This window comes from Delphinapterus leucas, chromosome 7 (assembly GCF_059928025.1).
Source record: "Delphinapterus leucas isolate spDelLeu-1000000601 "Yukka" chromosome 7, BTC_Dleu_Yukka2, whole genome shotgun sequence".
Taxonomy (NCBI): domain Eukaryota; kingdom Metazoa; phylum Chordata; class Mammalia; order Artiodactyla; family Monodontidae; genus Delphinapterus; species Delphinapterus leucas.
In genome coordinates, this window is record NC_143135.1 from 102997814 (window position 1) to 103018470 (window position 20657).

Here is a 20657-nt window from a genome sequence, read left to right on the forward strand (position 1 = left end):
AAAAGATTTTGGGTGTAAAGAAGGGAACTAGAAACTGCTGGTGAAAGTCTGGCTTGAGCCACCAAGATGCTCATTTGTTCAAAGTGAAGGTTTCAGTTCTGAATAATTTTTCACTCATTAGGTTTCTATTTCAGTTGTTTCCACCATTCCCTCTTTTCTCAGAAGCTTCTTGGCATTGTGGTTAAAAAGAGAACAAAGCTTTGAGGCTTACATGGGAGTAAAAACAAGGAAGTATTCAAGTTTGAAAGGTAAAGTTCAGCATCCCTCCATCCTTCTATAAATGCTTCTTTATCTACATGACTGGAAAAAACACTGTGAAAAACTTTAGTGATCCCTGGTGGACTTGGCTCTATAATGGTCAGATAATGACCTGAGTTTCTGAGCCTCACAAATAATTTTTCTGGAAACAAGATCATACTGGACTGGATTTGTACTCAGGTTCATGCTATTACATAAGTATGTGTGTACTTCTCGTATGCCAATAGAACAGTAAAGGTGTTCAATGGAATCTTCCAAATGAAGATTTTGGAGGGAATGTCTTGAAGATTGTGTCACTATGATTCTTGATTGGTCTCTTCTCTGATTCTTACCTACCCCTTATGGAAAATCAGCATAAGAATGTGAATTTTCCACATGAACACATCCAGGGACCTGACAAATTATTTGACTACATTCATTAACTGCTCTGTTCTGACCAGAATTTTCTAAGGTCCAGTCATGGTTCATTATGATTCTTGGTTTTCCCAAGTCCACTACATGTGCTTATCTATGAAAATAACATTTTAGAGGAAGTCTGGCCACATTCTTCAGCCTAGCGTTTGGGTGCTGTGTTTAGAAAGTAATAAGAGGAAACCTATACACAGAATAAGAGGATTTATGGATTTCTGGAAACTGTGGGTCTTCTATATTGCTGTGCTTGTGACCGGGTGAGGTGATAATAGAAAGAGAGTCACTGATTCGCCATTCATAATGGGAAGTGACAAGGTGTGTTTATCACTAAATAGACAGAAAGGACCTTATGAAATCAAAAGAAAATAAAATGCTTGCTTGTCTTAGAAATGTCAGTACACCTTTAAGTGAAAGCTTGGCCCCTGGCAGTTCTGGTGGGAAAGATTACGTTAGTTTCCTATGTATTCCAATTGGCAGAATAAGATCCTGAACACGAATATGAAGATTTGGGATCTGAGCATAATCTTACACAAAGGATGAATAGTCCCTGTCTTCAGTGGTGACTCATCTTTTTGTAGCCATGCTCTTTATATCAACAGCCAACTGTTCCTGTAACTTTCTGACTTTGGGGTGTGAACTATAGAGTTTAAGCCCTTTCAGGAAGCAATTTTGTTTTTCCTCATTCCAAAAGACCTCTATATTAGAATACACAGGCATTTTGCTTATCTCATTACACAGAAACAAGCTTGTGATAAAGACTTTCACTTAAAAGTGATCACTGTTCAAATTATAATTATTATAATTAAATTATTCTTATTAAGTAATTATTTACATATATTCATAAAACAGTGGCAACATAAGGATTGACTGCATTCAACTAACAGAATTAAAATACTGCCAAGGCAAAACTAAGTTAAATAGTCCAAATTGCCCCCATTCTCTCTCCCGTCTCTCTCTCTCTACACACACACGCATACATACACACACACAGACACACACACGCGTGGTTTTCTCATAGCATCTATTTTCCTATTTAGTACCTATAATTCCATACCTAAATCTGCCCAGAAATAAGCCCCTAGTACCCACCCCCCTCAGTTAATGATAAAATGTCAACCCATGTGGAGAGTTTCTCTTTGATTGTACACGTGCAGTTGTTCCTGTGACTGTTAACCATGGTGGGGGTTGTTTTACCATTACTCCTGATGTTCTGTCCTTGTAGAGGGAGCCCATTTGATCTAACCCCTGGCTTCTCTAGACCCCTTACTCACTTTAACTAGAGGGAAGAAGTGGCTTAAACTGAGAGGTGAAATTGGGAAAAATACTTTAGGCATGCTCGGTTCAGCTCCTCTCTTATTCCGAGGACCAGCTGCCTAAAGGAAGCAGAAATTACACTCTCCTCCTAGTGAGTCATGCTCTGCTTTGGAGAAGGAGGATGCTTTGCCTAGTCTAGTGCTCTGGGAATGGGAACAGTTACTGTTTGTTTCTAGAATTTAGTCACTAGGCTCTTTTAGCTCTGACGCTAAGGCATATCCTTCCACTTAAACTTTATGATGGTGCTTCCAAACTGATGTTCTACACACAGCCTCAGAAACACCAAAGTATCAGTCTTTCCAGAACTCAGAGTGGCTGGGTGAGATTTTATGGATGCCAATTCTCCATACCATCCATTACTAACTATAAGAGGCCGCATCTGTTTATGCCAGTTTCCATAAAAATATTATCATTTTCTATATGTGCCCTGAGGCCAAAAAATGTTTGAGAAACAAACATTTTTATCAGCAATAGAGACGCTATTTTGATTTTTCTTGTGCCTATTTTTGTCTTAGCTTGCTCAGACCAGAACAGGAAAGAAGGCTGCTCTTTATCCAGCTGCCTCAGAGATGTCAACATTGGTACTTATGAAATAATCTCTGCCTAGTTTTTCCTTCATCCCTGAGACTGGTCCTGCATTTTTCTCCTGATGAATCTAGTCTTCAGTATGTGAACATTCCTTTTGGGTGCTCTCTTGGTGTTCAATGCCTTCTAACCTTCTCTCCTTCTTTGCAACAACTGAAATTTTCCTTATGTGATTGCTGGCTTCATCACATGCCTATACCTTTAAAAAAAATAGTAATAATTGGTATTTCTCAATAAAAGTACATGGTGAATAGCATGGGCTGTGGAGTCAGATAAACTTGGTTTAAATTCTCAAACACTTTTTGGACCTTGGATAAAATGTATAAATCTTCAAAAACTTCAGTTTCCTTATCTGTCATATGGGGGTATTAATTGTGCCTACCTCATTGCATTGTGAAGGTTAAATGAGATTAAGTATGTACACATAACACTTAATAGAGTATCTGACCTATGGCATGTATTTGATAAGCATCGGCTATTATTATTATTAAGAACAGAGACATGCAAGAAGTTAGGAACTTAGAAATCCTAGGGAAGTCCTATGGTATCTACTATCTTATTAATAAGAAGAATAAAAGCTTTGTTATCTTGTTATACTGTAGATGATTAGGAATCATAATAACATTAAAAATAAAAATATCGTCATTTTCTTTGTGTGCCCTGTTACTAAAAAAATTGGGGGGGAATGACAGGGAAAAATGCAAAAACATGCCAAAAGATTAAAAAAATTCAGTAACCTGAGGTCATTAAGTTGCTGGTTCACAAACTGGCTCCCATATAAGGAGGGTAGGGAGAGATTAAGGAAAGAGGCAGCCACTCCAGATTGGTAGGTGGCAGGTTTAATAAGCAAAGGAGTTTACATACAAGGCTTGTCTTGGACAGCTCCAAGACCACTAGATCTCCACACTCACCTGCCAGAATCTTAAAAATTCATATAGAGGCCTTAACTGTGTTCAGTCATGTATGCTGTCCAGATGCTCTCAGTAACACCTTGCTCTCTCAAGTCTGTGTCTTTGGAACAGCTCCCACTGTGGGAACAGTGGGTAGAGTGTACATCCCAAGGATGGGGAGGGGCTGAGGAGCCTCCAATTGTCCAGGTCCAGCTCTCAGGCCAATCAGCAATCATATTCTCTCTGTGACCTCCTCCAACATTCCAAAGAGCCCCAGCATCTGAACAACTGACTTATTAAGTCCCCTAGGCTGGGCATCAGATCACTTGGGGTGTTCACTTGTGTCCTCATGTGATTTAATAGAGATGCTACTTTTGCAGACTCATCAGGTATGAACACACAGCATTCTTTATGGATAATGGCACAGGTGCCTCCTTGCCAGACAGTAATAATATCCAAGGCCATCATATTTTGGAGGACAGCTTTTCTCATTAGAGACATATCAGTGTTTAGTAAGGCAGGCTTTGCTATCATTTAAGGCTTGTTGGGTGGATTTAGCAAGGATTTCTATGTATGCTGTAACATCTTCCAGACCAATGGAAGGGACATAAATGACGGCCAAATGACTGTACAAGTGGAAAACAGAATGTGCCCACCTCACCTTGGGGACAGGTGGGTTGGTAGCTTTAGGAAGCCGACCTGGCTGTGCACTCCAGACACTGTTAGGAATGAAGAGATGGACAGGGGACAAATATGCCAGACTAGGATTCCTACATTTTCCCTCTTTCAGTGGTGGGTGTATTTTAGAATAGTGTGTTTTAACAGGTCTGGCTAATAGCAGGACAACAGGATCTTAGTGGTGATTGTCTCCTTCATCTTGGCATGAGAAGAAACTTATCCATCCAGGTAGGACGTCCCATTGTGAATTTCAGTAGATAACTCCCTTCCCAGGGGTGACGGACTTGGTGTTTTCAGCGGTATATATCAAGTGTGTTGATCCACAGTGAGAGTTAGGGCAAGAGCTGTTTCCTGTGGATTTTATGCCTTTACAACAATGCCTTGACAAGAGTCCCAAGTCTGGCATACAGCATATAGGCCCTGCTGGTTGATTATTTAACTGTATTAAAACCTGGGACAGTATTTTAGTTCAACCAGCTGAGGTGTTTTTACCTGTTGGTAATTTAATCTGCTGCTTTAATATTCTATGTTTCCTTTCCATTAAATCTACTGCCTGTAGGTTATAGGGGAAATGAGACCTCCAGTCAATGTTATGTTCTTTCATCCAGTCTTGTATATCATGACCTTCAAAATGTGACCCCAATCACTATGTATTCAATGAGGATATCTATACATGGTTCTCAGCTTCCCTCCTCCCCCAATGGTGGTAGCCTGGTTTGGGAGGTGATAGGAAAAAGCTTGGGTTAGGCCAGATGCAGTGTCAACACAAACCAGGGCATATTTAGAACCCTCACTCAAGGAGGGGGGGTCTATATAATTAATTTGCCAATCCCTCACCAGTTGGGAATTCCTGGATGGCCTCAGACTCCTTTGCTAACTTCCTTGGGGATGGTTTAGAACACACAGGACATGCTGTTACTGTAACAGGGAAGAACAAAATCTGACTCCATGCTGGATCTGTTTCTTTTACTTTAACCTTTGCTCTCTGTTGCTCTTTGTTACTATAGTCACTAAAAGGATGTTGTCTATAGCTATTGGCATACATAATGGCCTCCCTCAGGGAACCCTGCCCTTCTGCCTAAATGTTAAACTAATGTGGCTTTGTTCAGCTCACAGGGAAACATTCTGACACTGCCCATCCGTGAATGCCTGCAAGAAGGAAGAAATTAACACATCCCCTCCCTGAGGCTGGCCAAACCAGATGTTTTGTAAGACTTATGGCCTTTTTACTTTACTTCTCACCTTCTCCCCCTCTCTGTTCTATAAAAGAAACTTGCATCCAGACTCCAGTAAGATGGTACTCTAGGACATTAGTCCACCATCTTCTCAGATGCCTGGCTTTCTGTATAAAGTCACTATTCCTTGCCTCAACACCTCATCTCCTGATTTATTGGCCTGTCGTGCGGCAAGCAGAGCAAGCCTGGACTCAGTAACATTACCACATTAACCAAGTTGATATATTTCAAGGGCACTGTGACATCCTTGGCAATATGCAATCCTACCCAGGCACCGTGCTGTCTGTTCTTTCTATGGACCCAACCTTCTGTGTCTACTGAAGCATCAGTTGCTAAGCTTTGTACCAGGGCTAGGGCATCAGCTTCCTGGTTGTCATCCTGAGTGTCATCACCTTATGAACCAGGAGGTAGAAAACATTGAGAAAGAATGTAAGTTATCTCCTAGGAGTTTTGCAGTATATTTATTTATCATCATAAGTCTAAGGTAATTGCTATTAAATTTTTTCCTTTGTATTTGGAATCAGATGGCATAGGGCCCTCATCTGTTTCATTGTCAATCGTCCCAACACTTTCCCTTTGATCTCCTCATTTTTCCAAGGGATTCTACCACTTAGCATCCTAATCGGGCTTTGTCACAAGCACCTGGATCTTCATCCATGGCAGTTTGTGCCCTCCTAGCTTTGCAAAATGGCATGCTAGAGTCTCCAAGTTATTCTATTCTTCCACCTTGTCTGTCAACCCTGAAAATAGAAGAATAGTGGACAACTGTATGTCCTTTTCTAACTTCAGTTCTTCCAACTTTCTAACTCGAGCTTCAGCCTCTAGTTGGGCATTGATGGCCAGCCAAACTGCCCACAGTAGAGGCCAGCCCACTGTGGCAACTATTCATTTTTCTTTTTTGACATAGTGCATTCTGCACAGTTCCTCAAACAAGCATGTTAAGCCAGTCAGTGTCTTTGGGGCATCCACATATTCACATGCTTGTCCACAAACATCTAACACATGATCCACCCCTCCATATATAGAGATTGATGGCCAAGTTGGGATTTCTCCTGCAGATGCCCCTTTCCCAAGACCCATTTCTTTTGTCTCCTGGCTGGCTTGCCAATTGTTGGTTTCCAAACTGGTCCCCATACACGAAGGGCAGGGAGAAAGTTTCACTGAAGAATGAGGCAAACTACTCCAGATTGGGTGGCCAAAAAACAAGAAGTTCTTCACACCCACCTACCAGAATCTGAAAATTTTATATAGAGGACTTATCTGGGTTCAGCCACATATACTGTCCAGATGGCCCTAATGACACCTTGCTCTCTCAAGTCTTTGTACTTGGAGACTGGTTCCCACTGTGGGAAGGGTGGGAAGAGTGTAAATTCCAAGGACAAGGAGAGGCTGAGGAATTTCCAGTTGCTGGAGTCCAGCTTAAGCATCAACTGGTGATCATATGCTCTCAATGACCTCCTCCAGAGTAAGTATAGGGGAAACAACATTCCACACTACAGAAGTTCTGACAGTGTCACTCTCTTACAGAAGGGTAGAAAGATTCAAGTTGATAATCTTGCCCATGAACCATAAATAAAATGTTACTGTAGACCATGTAAAGAAAAGGAAGTTGCAAAAGAATAGATACATGTATATGTATAGCTGAATCACTTTGCTGTACACCTGAAACTAACACAACATTGTTAATCAGCTATGTCCAACATAAAATAAAAATTAAAAAAAAAAAAGAAGTTGCTAAAGCATTGTAGGACCACTTCTATCAAAATAGTCACAAAAAATCACACAATGGGGAAGACTTCTTTTCACCACAAAACACTTATTTCCTAATGATGGCAGTAAAGGAGACATCATTGGGAGAAGAACATCTATATGCACGTTGCTTTTAACTGTTCAAAACACATTTGTACCTATAGATCTCATTTTGACCTCATAATAATCTTATGAGGTATTCACTCAGGTATTGAAACCTTCATATGAAAAATAAAGAAATCCATATGAAAAGAACAAGAAAGGATATTGAAATGAGACATCCCTCCAAAGAGATGGCATAGCTGACACTCTGCAGTCTCATCTTTTTCTTAGAGATGCTATTATCATATTTAGTTCATAGTTTTTTTTTCCTGATGACCCATATTTTATTATTATTTGAAATTTCTTCTTCTTTCTTTTTTTTTTTTTTTTTTTGCGGTACGCGGGCCTCTCACTGTCGTGGCCTCTCCCGCTGCGAAGCACAGGCTCCAGATGTGCAGGCTCAGCGGCCATGGCTCATGGGCCCAGCCGCTCCACGGCATGTGGGATCTTCCCGGACCGAGGCACGAACCCGTGTCCCCTGCATCGGCAGGCAGACTCTCAACCACTGCGCCACCAGGGGAGCCCTCTTCTTTCTTTAAGATAGAATTTAATTTATAGAGAATGACATAAGGTTTATCTTATTTAATACAACAGCCATGTTGAATATTTTTAAAGATGATATCAAGACAAATAATAAAGTTTCCACTTCTTGAATCTTCTAAAAAGTCTATATACTAGCCTATTTAAACTTCACAATACTTCTGCAGTATAGGTATTATTAACCCCATTTTAGATATTATGAAAACATAAAAATATGAATCCAGGTTTTTATATCCTCAAAACCTGTTATTTCTGTGCTCACACATTATCTTCCAAAATGAGTTTTCAGAGCAGCTATTAAGAATGGCCCAGAACTTGAACAGCAAAGAGTTTTGAATTTATCTATAAGTATTCTTGGCTCACCTTCAAGGAAATGTGGATTCAAAAGGAAGTATGATACATGGAAAGGCCTGATAAATGCTTTAAAATTTGGGAAATGTTTCAGCTTTTCCAAGAGGAGCATTCAACATAGTTAGAGTCTCCAAGAGTCTGTAGACCTTGAACTTCAACTGTTCCCAAGACTCTAACCAGAATAAGTCTCTACTAAGTCAAGGAATATTTGCAGATCATTTTCAAAGACTCATAAACTTAAAATCCCCATCAACCCCAGCTATAACCTGTAAAAGAGTATGCTGAAGCGAATTTAATCAGATTTTGATCAACACATACACACACACACACACACACACACACACACAAACACACACAATATAAAAGGCAAAGAAGCAGGTCAAAGTAAGAATAAAGGGCAAATTCCAACCAGCTTTTCTGTATACCTGAAACTATCACAACATTGTTAATCAACTATACTCCAATGTAAAATAAAAAGTTAAAAAAATTCCAACCAGCTGCTTTATTCTCCTTTCAAGGACATACATATATATGTAAAGAGCTTCTATTTGTTAGAGGAACCAGAAATTTAGACATTCTGCAATTTAGAAAGAACCAGAGACCTCTTTCTCAAATTATGTCTTAGGAACCCCCCAAATATCTATCTTTTATGATATGACAAATGCTTTCAGAAAGTTAACGTGTATCAAGTTTTCTTACTATGAACACATTTTGGATGAAGGCTAAGGTATGGTTTTGGAAAGAAAGGGACATGGAACTTCAAATCAATCTTAATGTACTTGCTACCTCAGGAAATAAAAGATATTTTAATTGACATTACTAATTATAGAGGTAAGGGAAATAAATACTTAGAATGTGATTCATTATACACTATTATTTTAGTCAGCAAGTGGTCCATCATTGTGCTAAATAGTGGGAGGGAGATGAGGAACTAAGATAGAGACCTTGCCCTAAGTAAATTGAACAAACTTGGTGGAGCGACAAGGCTGACGTCAATGAAGTTATCACTTACACTGCTGCTGATATAGAGTGAATATTCTCTTTCCCAGGAAATCACAACCTAAATTGGACAAATAATCTACTATGTGAAACAATCAGAAATGCACCCAAGTGGACATACAGGACTAGCAGCCTGTCATGACTAACATAATGAGTGCTTTGAGTCATATTCAGACATCCTGAAACGTTTTAAGAGAACCTTTCTGGAGTAGGTGGATGCTTAAAAGAGGGAAGTGGGAGGTGGGGTACAATTCTGTTACTCCTCCCTGCTCTTTTGATCTTGCTTTATCTGATGGTCTGTGGACTCTCTTGTCCTTTCTAATCCATTGACAGAGGATCCTAAACAATCATAACAAGAAGTGCTGATATTCTAGACCTAAAACCCTTAGATACAACACCTTCCACTGCTCAGCATTTGAGATAAGCGATGTCTGTGCCTGTCTTCCTGCCAGCTTTCTCTCACTACAGGTTATTCCTTTTTCTTCTTTGAGCCTCCATGCTTTACATTGCCTAAGGATAAGCCTGGCACTTTTTACCATCGATGATCCAATTAGCAGAGAAGGGAGCAACTCAGCTTGCAACAACACACAGACTCTGGTATGAACCCCACAGAGAAAAAGCAACACTTTAGACACTCTTTATGCATAGCTGCCTATCTATTCCCTCTGTGATCTTAGAACAAAGACTCAGGGAACCGTGTTAGCTGCCCAAGGTTACCATTCAAGTCTGGAATGGATGGAAATGGAATCATGTATGTTTCTATTGGTTCAGGTTCACTAACTACCTACCACAATCTGGACCTTTCTAACAGCCATTTACCATTTGTTTTAGACTGGGCAATAGAAAAAGAGAATTTTACATGAGGATAAAATTCCCAGGAGCGAATGTATTTATACACTGAACTAAGAGGTACCAATATAACTTCTCACATTTTTTAATCCCGAAACTCAGGAAATTCTTCCTGTATAAAAACTGCCTGTAGGTTGAAGATGAGGAGACTGTGGTCTTCTTTTTGGAATAGATCAGAATTCAAAATCATCTTAGTTCATTCAATTTTTTAAGAAGAATTGCTCATGCAACAGTATTTGTTCAGAACTGGAGGAGATGCAAAGAAACACAGGATTCCTTTCCTGTCCTCTAGGGCTATATGTTTAGAAGAGATGCTTAGCATTTACACATTCTCAATTTGTAGTTTGTAGACATCAGTTGACCTAGTGGTTTTCAAGCGGGGGCAGTACCACCCCCCACCAGAGATTTTGGGGGGTTTTCTTTGTTTGTTCTCTGTTTTTTAATGATTGGAGTGTTATAATCTGGTATGGGAAGTTGTGGTGGTACAGAAATCACCTTAAGGATCAAAGATGCTAAATATCTTGTAAAGCTCTTCAAAAGAAAACAAAATTGTCTAATCAAAATGTCAAAAGCAACCCTCCCACTCATACTTGAGAGGGCACTGTGTAGACTTTTCGCATCAACCCGAAGCTCTTTGCCTTAGCCTTTCCCCTTGACCCATTATTTAAAACAGCAAAGCAGAACTTCTGTGTTGGGGGCTGTATCAGCCAGCTTAGGTTAAGCTAGGATGCAATAACAAACAAGCCAACAATCTCAATGGCTTTCAACAATAAGGTTTGTTTCTCACTTATGCCTCATGTCCATTTTGGGGACTCTTAGGACTCTCATCCATGTAATCTTATATCTTGGATCCAGGCTAAAGGATAGACCCTCTCTGGGACATTTTCAGTTGGGAGTCAAAAGAGGATGTGGTGAAGTCATGAGATGACTCTAAAACTGCTTGAAAGCAGTACACATCATTTCCACTCACATTTCATTGATTAAAGCTAATCACAAAGCCAAGTTTGACATCAGTAAAGCACAAATGTATAAATTATTTTTCAGAGAGATGCAGCAAATATTTTGAACAAAAATACAATTTACTTTAGAAGGAGTGGTGGGAGAGGTTTTTATTGTAACAGAACTTCTTAAAAAAGGGCTCTAGAAAGAAAATCCACCTCTGATCACTAACCCAGAACAAATTAATTCTCTGACCCCTTTGGATTCAACCTTCAGAAGAAAAAAGTGAAAAACCCTCTAGGAAGAATAAAAATCAGGTCAATTTTGTCTATGCCAAAAATATACATTTTTATTGAGACATAATTTACCTATAATATTGTGTAAGTTTAAGGTGTACACTGTGCTGATTTGATATATTTATATATTGTAATGTGTTTACCATCAGAGCTTAAGCTAACACCTCTATTGTGTCACATAATTATCATTTCTTGTTTGTGATTAGAGCATTTAAGATCTAGTCTCTTAGCAAGTTTGATGTTTATAATAAGTACTCTTGTCTATAATCACTGTGCTGTGGATTTGATCTCCAGAACTTATTTATCTACTGGTTGCAAATTTGTACCCTTAAACAAGATCTCCCCAATTCTCCCAACTCCTAGACCCTGGTAACTACCATTGTCCTCTCTGTTTTTATGATTTTTTTTTTTATTCTACTGTAAGTGATACAATATAGAATTTGTCTTTCTTTGTCTGGCTTATCTCACCAAGCATAATGCCCTCAAGATCCACTTACAGTATCACAAACGCTGGGATTTCTTTCTTTGTCAAGGATAACTAATTTTCATTGTAGAGATATATCACCTCATCTTTACCCTTTCATCTGTTTATGGATATTTAGGTTGTTTCTCTATCTTGGCTATCATGAACAATGCTACAATAAACATGGGAGTGCAGATATTTTTTGATATCCTGTTTTTATTTTCCTTGAACATGTACCCAGAAGTGAAGTTGTTGGATTAAATGACAGTTGCACTTCTAAGTTTTTTGAGGAACCTCATATAGTTTTCCATATTGGCAAAACCAGTTTATATTCCCACCAACAATGGACAAGGGTTCCCTTTTTCTCCACATCCTTTCCAATACATATCTCTTGTCTTTTTGATGATGGCCGTTCTGACAGGTATGAGATGGTATATCATTGTGGTTTTGATTTACATTTCCCTGATGATTAGTGATGTTGAGCATCTTTCATGTATCTGTTGGCCATCTCTATTCTTTGGGAAAAACATGTCTATTTTTTCCTCTGCCCATTTTTAAATTGGATAATTTGGGTGTTTGTTGTTGTTGCTGTTGAAGTTATATGAGTTCTTTATACATTTTAGATATGAACTCCTTATCTGATATATGGTTTGCAAATGTCTTCTCCCATTCCATAGGTTACCTTTTCATTTGTTAACTGTTTCTTTTGCTGTTCGTAAGGTTTTTAGTTTGATGTAATAGTAGTTTTTAGTTTGATGTAGTAGAAAAAACTGGTCATCTCTAACACTCTTCTCCTCTCTTCCTCTGCTTTTACTGACAAATCAGATTCACCTCCTAATTCTATCAGTGATACTATCATTATCCCAGTTATGCAGTCTTAAGTTTTTGCATTGTCTTTGTATTACATAAATATTATTTGTATTTTTTTCTTAACCTTCCTTTGCCTTCACTCATCTCCATCCAAATACTCACCACTTCCTGTTAATTATTCATGCACATTTTCTCTTTGTATCTGTCCCTAGGCATAGGGGTCAAAACCACTTATCTTCCAAATGAGAAAAGTATCTTGCATGCAAGAAATAGAATAGTTAAATCATCTTTATAGAAAAGTTTAAGGGCTATGAATATGAAATTGTTTTTATATGTTATTAACATTAATGTTTATTATTAAAAATTTTAATAGTCTCATTTTAAAGCATTGACAATATGGTACATGAACAATGACATTATAGCTGCTAGATTAATTCTACAGTCATTATATAGTACATTGACAATACTAAATAGACACACTCAGTTGGCACATTTAATGATATCACTAACATTTTTGTACATGACAGAATTTGATTAATGGGGATAAAAAGCTCTAAGTCATATTTTCTGAAAGAACTTAGTAGCTGTGATTGTAAATGGGTAAATCTCAAAAATCTTTCAACTACCAAAAATGATTCGGAGTACATAGAAATTATTTTGACAAGCTTGTGTTTACAATGTTATCCCTTGTAGATTCACACTTATTTAAAAAGTCTTATTAAATAATATGTGTAATTTATGCTAGTTTTCAGTTTGATTCAAAAAAACACAAATTTTCCTCATACTCTTTATATCCTTTACTTGTCTAAATTGAATATGATTTCTCATGGATATTATTGTGATGTATGATTTTGGAATTTTTCATTCTTTTGAAATTTTGAGATAGGAAAGTTGAAATTCTGATTTTACAACCTTCTTACAGGAAATAAAGAATTTCAATATAACAATCTCCAAAGTTGCGTTGTTTTAAAAGAATGAAATAAATAAGAGTTAAATAAAATTCTTAACTTTTTAATGTTATGAATACTAGAGTACTGACACATCAACCAAATTTAGATTTAAAATATAAGCTAGTAATGATTATTGTGCTTTGGATTATCGTTGAAATTTTATAAGCACTTATTGTCTCAAAAAAAGGCATAATGTTCTTCTTGATGTTATTTAGCTAGCACAAAATCTCTTCATATTCACTTTGACTGTAAATCTATTTACTTTTATTCATCCCTTGAAAGTTATTCATCCCTTAAATCACTATGGTGCTTTACTTTTCTTTATGTCTTGTCTTTACCACTTACTGGCTGTATGCTGTCTGGTAATCAATGAACCTCTCTTCCTTACATTCCTCATCTATTAAATAAGCAAAACATACGAAGTTCTTAGAAAAATTCCTGGCGTATAGCAGAACTTTACATAAGCTCAGGGTGATAAGCTTTGTTACTGATGTGACAGGTTTATTTTTTTGCATAGGTTACCACAAAGTTATTACCCTAATTTATAGCTGAGAAAACTGAGGCTCACACTAGTCCAGAGACTCACTTACGTTAAGGAGAAAAGCTGATTTGAACCTATGTCTATGTGGTCCCAAGATTATTTTGCCCTCTGATGCTCAAGATCAACATATTTTGTTCTCAAACTTAGAAAAATAAGAACTTAGAAAAAAATGATAGATTTCAGTAATTAGGAATTTTGAAGATACTGCTAAAACTTCATCCCATACATTTTTATTTAACCACAGACTGTCCTTTTACTATTATTTATATAATATTTTCCTAACTGGTATGTCTCATTTCCCGAGGTAGGTTGTAAACTTTCTGAGGGAAGAGGCTACATGGTATACTCTTTGGTGTCATTTGCAGTGCTTAGTAAAATATTATGAGGATAACTTCAATATAAATATGTTTTTAATAGTTTAAATTGATTCAGTTTATCTTAGAACAATACTATGATGTAGACAGGAGGTAGTATCTTTATTTTACCGATAAGAAAATTTAGAGAGAGTGAGGTCAAAGAATTTATCTAAGAACATACGATTTGGTCAAAGAAGCCCGGATCCAACATTAGCAGTAAATCCTCAGTAAATATATATTGAATAAAGAAATTCATCTTAGGGAAGTGTTGTGAATACAGAGCAAAAACAGAAGAGTAGCTTAATGAATTTACAAAATAGTCAAAGACTTTAATACTTTTAGGACTGGAGGTTATTTCCCTCCAGAAATTTCCAATGACATCCTCCTCCTCCTCCTCCTCGTAAGCAACAACTTTCATCTATTTAGTGTTTACGATATCCTAGCACCACATTAAACATGTGCATGCATTATGTTATCTAATACTCATTATTCATATACCTATCATATCATAAGTGAGTTTTCACGAAAGAGTGAGCTTTAAGAGCAACTCAGCATCCCTTCCCAGGCTACACCCTACCAGAAGTAACCACTATCCTGACTTCTAACATCACAGATTAGTGTTGCTTATATTTGAATGCCATATAAATGGTATTATATAATCTGTGCTCTTTTGTGCTTAGCTTCTTTTTGTAAACATTATGTTTGTGAACTTTCCTCCACATTGTTACATATAGCAATAATTTATTTATTATCATTGTTGTATAACATTTCATTTTGTGTTTTTCGACTGCTTCCTAACATACTACTCTAAAAGGCAGTGGCTTAAAGAACAACCATTTTTACTGTATCTCATAATTTTGTGGGCCATGAAGTTGGGCAGAGCTTGGCTAGGAAATATTTCTGCTCCATATGGCATCAACTGAGGTCACACATTGATTGGTATATTACCAATAGATGGGCTTGTCTGGAGGATTTAAGAAAGAGTCCTCGAATTCTAGCCTCTTGATAGAAATGGCTGGGCTTAGCTGGGACTGTCTTATTATAAATTAAAAACTTCTGTGAAAGACACCATTAAGATGTTAAGAAAATAAAAAGACAAATCACCAATTGGAGAAAATATTTGCAAATCACATATCTGATGTGATAGGCGGAATATTGCCCACTCCCTCAATGTCCCTGTCTTAATCTCTGAAACCTGTGAATATGTTACTTACAAGACAAATGGGGCTTTGAAGATGTGACTTAGTTAAAAACCTTGAGATGGGAGAATATTCTGGATAATCTGGTAAGCCCACTCTAATCGCAGAGATCCTAAATGCAGAAAACGTTTCTCACTAGAGTCACAGGGAGGGAGACTAGGTAAGAATGATCATAGAGATGCGATATTGGGGCTGTGAAGATGGAGGAAGGGAGACATGAACCTTGGAATCTGGGCAGCCTCTAGAAGCTATAAAATCAAGGAAATGGATTCTCCCATAGAGCCTCAAAGAAAGAATAGAGTCTTGCTAACCCGTTCATTTTAGCCCAGCAGAATTCCTATAAGACTTCTGACCTACAGAACTACAAGATAACAAATTTTTGTTGTTCCAAGTCACTAAGTTTATGAAAATCTGTTATTGAAGCAACCGAAAACTCATACATGTGATGAAAGAGTTGTATGCAAAATATACAAAATAGTAATTCAACAATAAGAAAACAAAAACACAATTAAAATATGGGCAAAATATCTACATATATACTTCACCAAAGAAGATACACAGAAGCCCAGTAAGCATATGAAAGGATGCACAGCATTATTTGCCATTAGGAAGTGCAAATTAAAACCACAATGAGATACCATTACCCACCTAATAGAATAACTAAAATCCATCCAATTTCTGGCAAGAATTCAGAGCAGCAAATGCTCTCATCATTGCTGATGAAAATGCAAAATGGTACAGGCACTTTGGAAGACAGTTCCAAAGATAGTCTGGAAGATAGTTTTTGTTACAAAACTGAACATAGTTTTACCATATGATCCAGCAATAACACACTTAGGTATTTACCCAACTGATTTGAAAATTTATGTGCACACAAAAACCTGCACATGAATGTTCATAACGGCTTTTTTCATAATCTCCAAAAACTAGAAGCAACTAAGATGTTCTTCAATAGCTGAATGGATAAACAAATTAGTAAATCCATACAGTGGAATATTATTCAGATATAAAAAAAATATAAGCTAGCAAGTCATGCAAAGACATATTCGAGTCTTAAATGCATTTTACTAAGTGAGAGAAGCCAGCCTGAAAAGGCTACATACTGTATGATTCCATTTGTATGACATTCTAGAAAAGACAATACTGTAGAAATGGTAAACAGATTGGTGATTTCCAAGGGTTCAGGGGAGAGAGGGTAAATAAGTGAAGTACAGGGGATTTTTTAGGGTGGTGAATTCATTCTGTATGATATTATAATAAAGAATGCATAGCAACATTCATGTGCCAAAATCCATAGAACTTGGTGGCACAAAGAGTGAAACTTAATGTGTACACATTTTTAAATATCATTTAAGAGGTTAGGGAAGTCTCAGGATGGACTACTGGATGTGACAAATGATCTAAGTGTATTACAGCTTCATTGAAGTAGGTGGCAGGGGAAAGATGCTGAACTAAATAATTTTGGAAATGAGTGGAGTCTTTAATACTAAAGGCCAAAGGAACTGTACATAATTATTGCACTCTAGTTGATAAAGTTACTTCACTTTGCAGTATAGGTTAACAATTCTGAAACCACTATACATCTATACTGAAACTGAAAATTTAAGTTAAAAGATGGTGAAAAATGGGGTCCAATTTTCCTAATATTGGAGTGAGATGCTACAAAAAAGCAAAGGAAGAAACTAGAATGATCCATTCGATAATGAGTAGTGTAATATAGTTATTAAGAATGATAACTGGGATCCTGGGAGATAAAAGGGACATTATGTCAAAACCAAGAAAATCTACATAAGGTGTAGACTTTACTTAACAATACTGTATCAATATCTGTTCATTAGTTGTGACAACCGTACTATACTAATGTAAGATGTTAATAAGAGGAGAAATGGGGTGTAAGCTACATGAAAACTCTGTATTTTCTAATCAATTTTTCTCTAAAGCTAAACTATTCTAAAATTAAATTTTTACTTTAAAAACCATGAAAGATAATTTATAGATCCAGTAAACAAGATACTTCATGCCCCTCAAAATTATAGATAATTAAGCAAAATGAATGAGACTTTGCTTAAAATTGCTTAAAATCCTCAAAGAGATATAAGAGGAAAGAGTGTTTAAGAAAAAAAAAAAAAGGGAATTTCTAAAAGCAATTCAGGAAGATGTGAAAAAAGAGCCAAAACATGTTATTTAGAAAGACATGGCCTTAGTCAATTAGTTTGACTCAACTAAAGAAAATTTTCAGACACCCTCAGTTCTTCCTTGATTTGGTTGCTATGCTCACTGTGATCTTGATTAAATTCTATGGGCAGTGTTAAGGAATTTAAGCAGGTGAGTGTCATGTGCTATATCTTGTTCAGGATTGGGTTGAATTTAGGAAAGCTAAAGAGTGGGGAATTAGATAAAGGTTTTCCTAATACTTCAAGTGCAAACACATTACATATAACAAAGGCTGAAGTAATAAGAAGATGGAAAGGAGAGTATGAATTTTAGACATATTGAAGAGGTAGAATCAACTGATCTTGGTGATTGTATATTCAGGTAATTGAGAAAGAAGGGTTATGTATCAAGTATGACTATGTTAACAATGAATCTCTTCACTGAAACAAAATACGTACATTCATCGATTCATAGCAGAGACAGTTATTATGCACCTATTATATACCCATGCATAAAGTTAGGTCCTTGAGATAAAGCACTGAATAAGACAAATGCAGTTCCTGCTCTCATGGAGCTCACAGTCAATTTGGGAAAGCATATAGTAACACATAATTATGTAAACAAGGCTTAACATGAAATATGCTATGAAAAAGTGCTTTTATGGATTAATAAGGTGATGATATCAACAGTGAGGGTTAGAGGAGCTTTGCTGAGCAATGGAAGAAGTAGGAAAAGAAAAGAATGTTACGACGATTCTCATTTTGGAGGCTTTAACATAGAGCTTTTGATGTAAATTTCCTCTCGATAAATAAAAGATGCCCACATTTCCTTCAGTCAGGTGAGGAACACTAAAAATCATTTTGTATCACAGCTTGCCAGTATCACCCCTAGTCCATGTAGATCATGACATTTTAGTGCTTATCACACACAGAAAAAAAAGAAAAGAAAAAGAAAAAAATCATAGAAGAATGGAAAAAGCATTAGGGAGGGTAAACATTTGGATGGGGAGCCATGTTGGCACCATAGTTGGTTTTTTGTTTGTTTTGCTTTTGTCTTTTAGAGAAGCCATTCTCATTGTTTCTGGGATGAAGGAGACAAGAGTCTCCTAGAGGTAGGTGCACTGACCTCAAGAACTGTAGTCTCTTCCAGCATCTGAAAACACCTGCTTTCCCTGATCCCCACCTTACAAACAATGCCTTCTCTCTTCCAGACTAAATTTTTCCCCTATCTTTAGCTCATAACCCAATCCAGATTCCTGGTTTAAAAGCTACGTTTCTAAAGACTATATTATCAGGAAATGATAAAACAGGAAGTAGAAAAAATTCCAAGTATGGAGAGAATTTTTTTTTCTGTAATTCTAACTCTCTCTTAGCCATTAGCACTGGTTCTAAAATTGAGATAATAAGAAATTGTACAGGGTTGTTTGAGGGTTACATGAAATAGTGCATGTAAAGTTGTTAGCAGAACAAGGAACCAAATGTCAGCTGTGATTATAACTATTATTAGTATCATTATTGTTATGCAACCTTAGGAAGTTGTATGTAAAAGGTAGATTCCTTATTTCCCCTAATCAGTTTCTTTCCTCTTATTTCCAAGTAAATTTAAATATTTACATACTTTCAAATAGCTTTTTTGTGGGGGGGGAATTATTTGTACAGATTTAATTTTTTTTTTAACTTGTATTGCCTCATTTAGGAAAATGCAGGGTAAGGGAAAAATAAAACACTTCTATATCTGGCGACAAACTGAAATTAATGTTTATAAAACAGATCAACTTTAGAGGAAACTTTTTCATTAGATGCATGAATAGCTCTTGCAGCCTATTTTGTGCATAGAGTCCAGATGAGGCCTGGAAAGCCTTGTCACATAGGCCAACTCCAAAGTCACAAGTCACCTGGGAAGACTGTTTTCCATAGACTCCATATGGAGGCCACCTAGTTGAAGATAACTTTCTTTATCAATAGTGGTCGTAGGGGGAAAATGAGCTGTACCATTCTGTCACTGGAAGATCCAGCAGGAAGCTGCATGGCTGAAACATTTTTGGTGGGTAAGGAGTATCTCATCATTCCTGGAACAGCTGTCACACACAAAGTAAATGGGGTGAGCCAGCATGGCAGACTTGGAGTAGCATCTGGGCTCTTCACCTCCTGGTGTCCTGGTTGAGTCGGTAAGAGTTCATGGGGTTCTCAGGGGCATGTTAAGCTCAAGAGCATTTGATTCTAGTAATTACCTGGGAACCATCTGACTAATCTGCACACCTAACATACGGTGTTGAAGACATTATTTCTAGGGAGTGATAAATGGCAACTACTTAATTGTTTGGAGAAAAGGTGGTGTAGTGTCAATTTGGCCTGGTTCCCAGCCTGGATAACCATGAGTGCCTTCCAAAACAGCATCAATAATAACACTCTGTAGACAGCTAGACCCCATTCCATTGATATTTCCTAGAGGCAATATTTCTCGTATATTCTCAGGGGAGGGCTAATATAGTATTCCTAATCTATTTTTCCCACTAGGGAAAATTAGATATATGAAAGCAAAGGCAAATGTTCAAAGTCATACAATGAATATCAACGCTAGAGGCAAAAATGAAACTCAGGTGACCAGCCCCTTAGTAAGCTAGATTACATGAGAATAAATGGCTTAGGATATTGAATTTGAAGAGGTTTTTTGTTTGTTTGTTTTTTTCTGAAATGGGAGTGAGGAAGGATGTTTGGTGTTGGGTACTTACAAACACCTAGCACAGTCCCTTGTGAATGCTAAGTGAATCAATGCTCATTTCCTTCCCCTACCTTTCCCTCCTCTTCCTTACCTTTCTCCTTTGAATTTTCATCTCCGGAAAAAATACTTCAATCTCAGCTAAATCCTCCAATGATTCTCTCCTAGAATTAAACAAAATATTTCTCTCTCCTTCCTTTTTCCCTCCCTCCCACTCCCTTCTCTCTCCTAATTCCATCCCCCACAGGTATTCAAGGTGACAGAGATGGT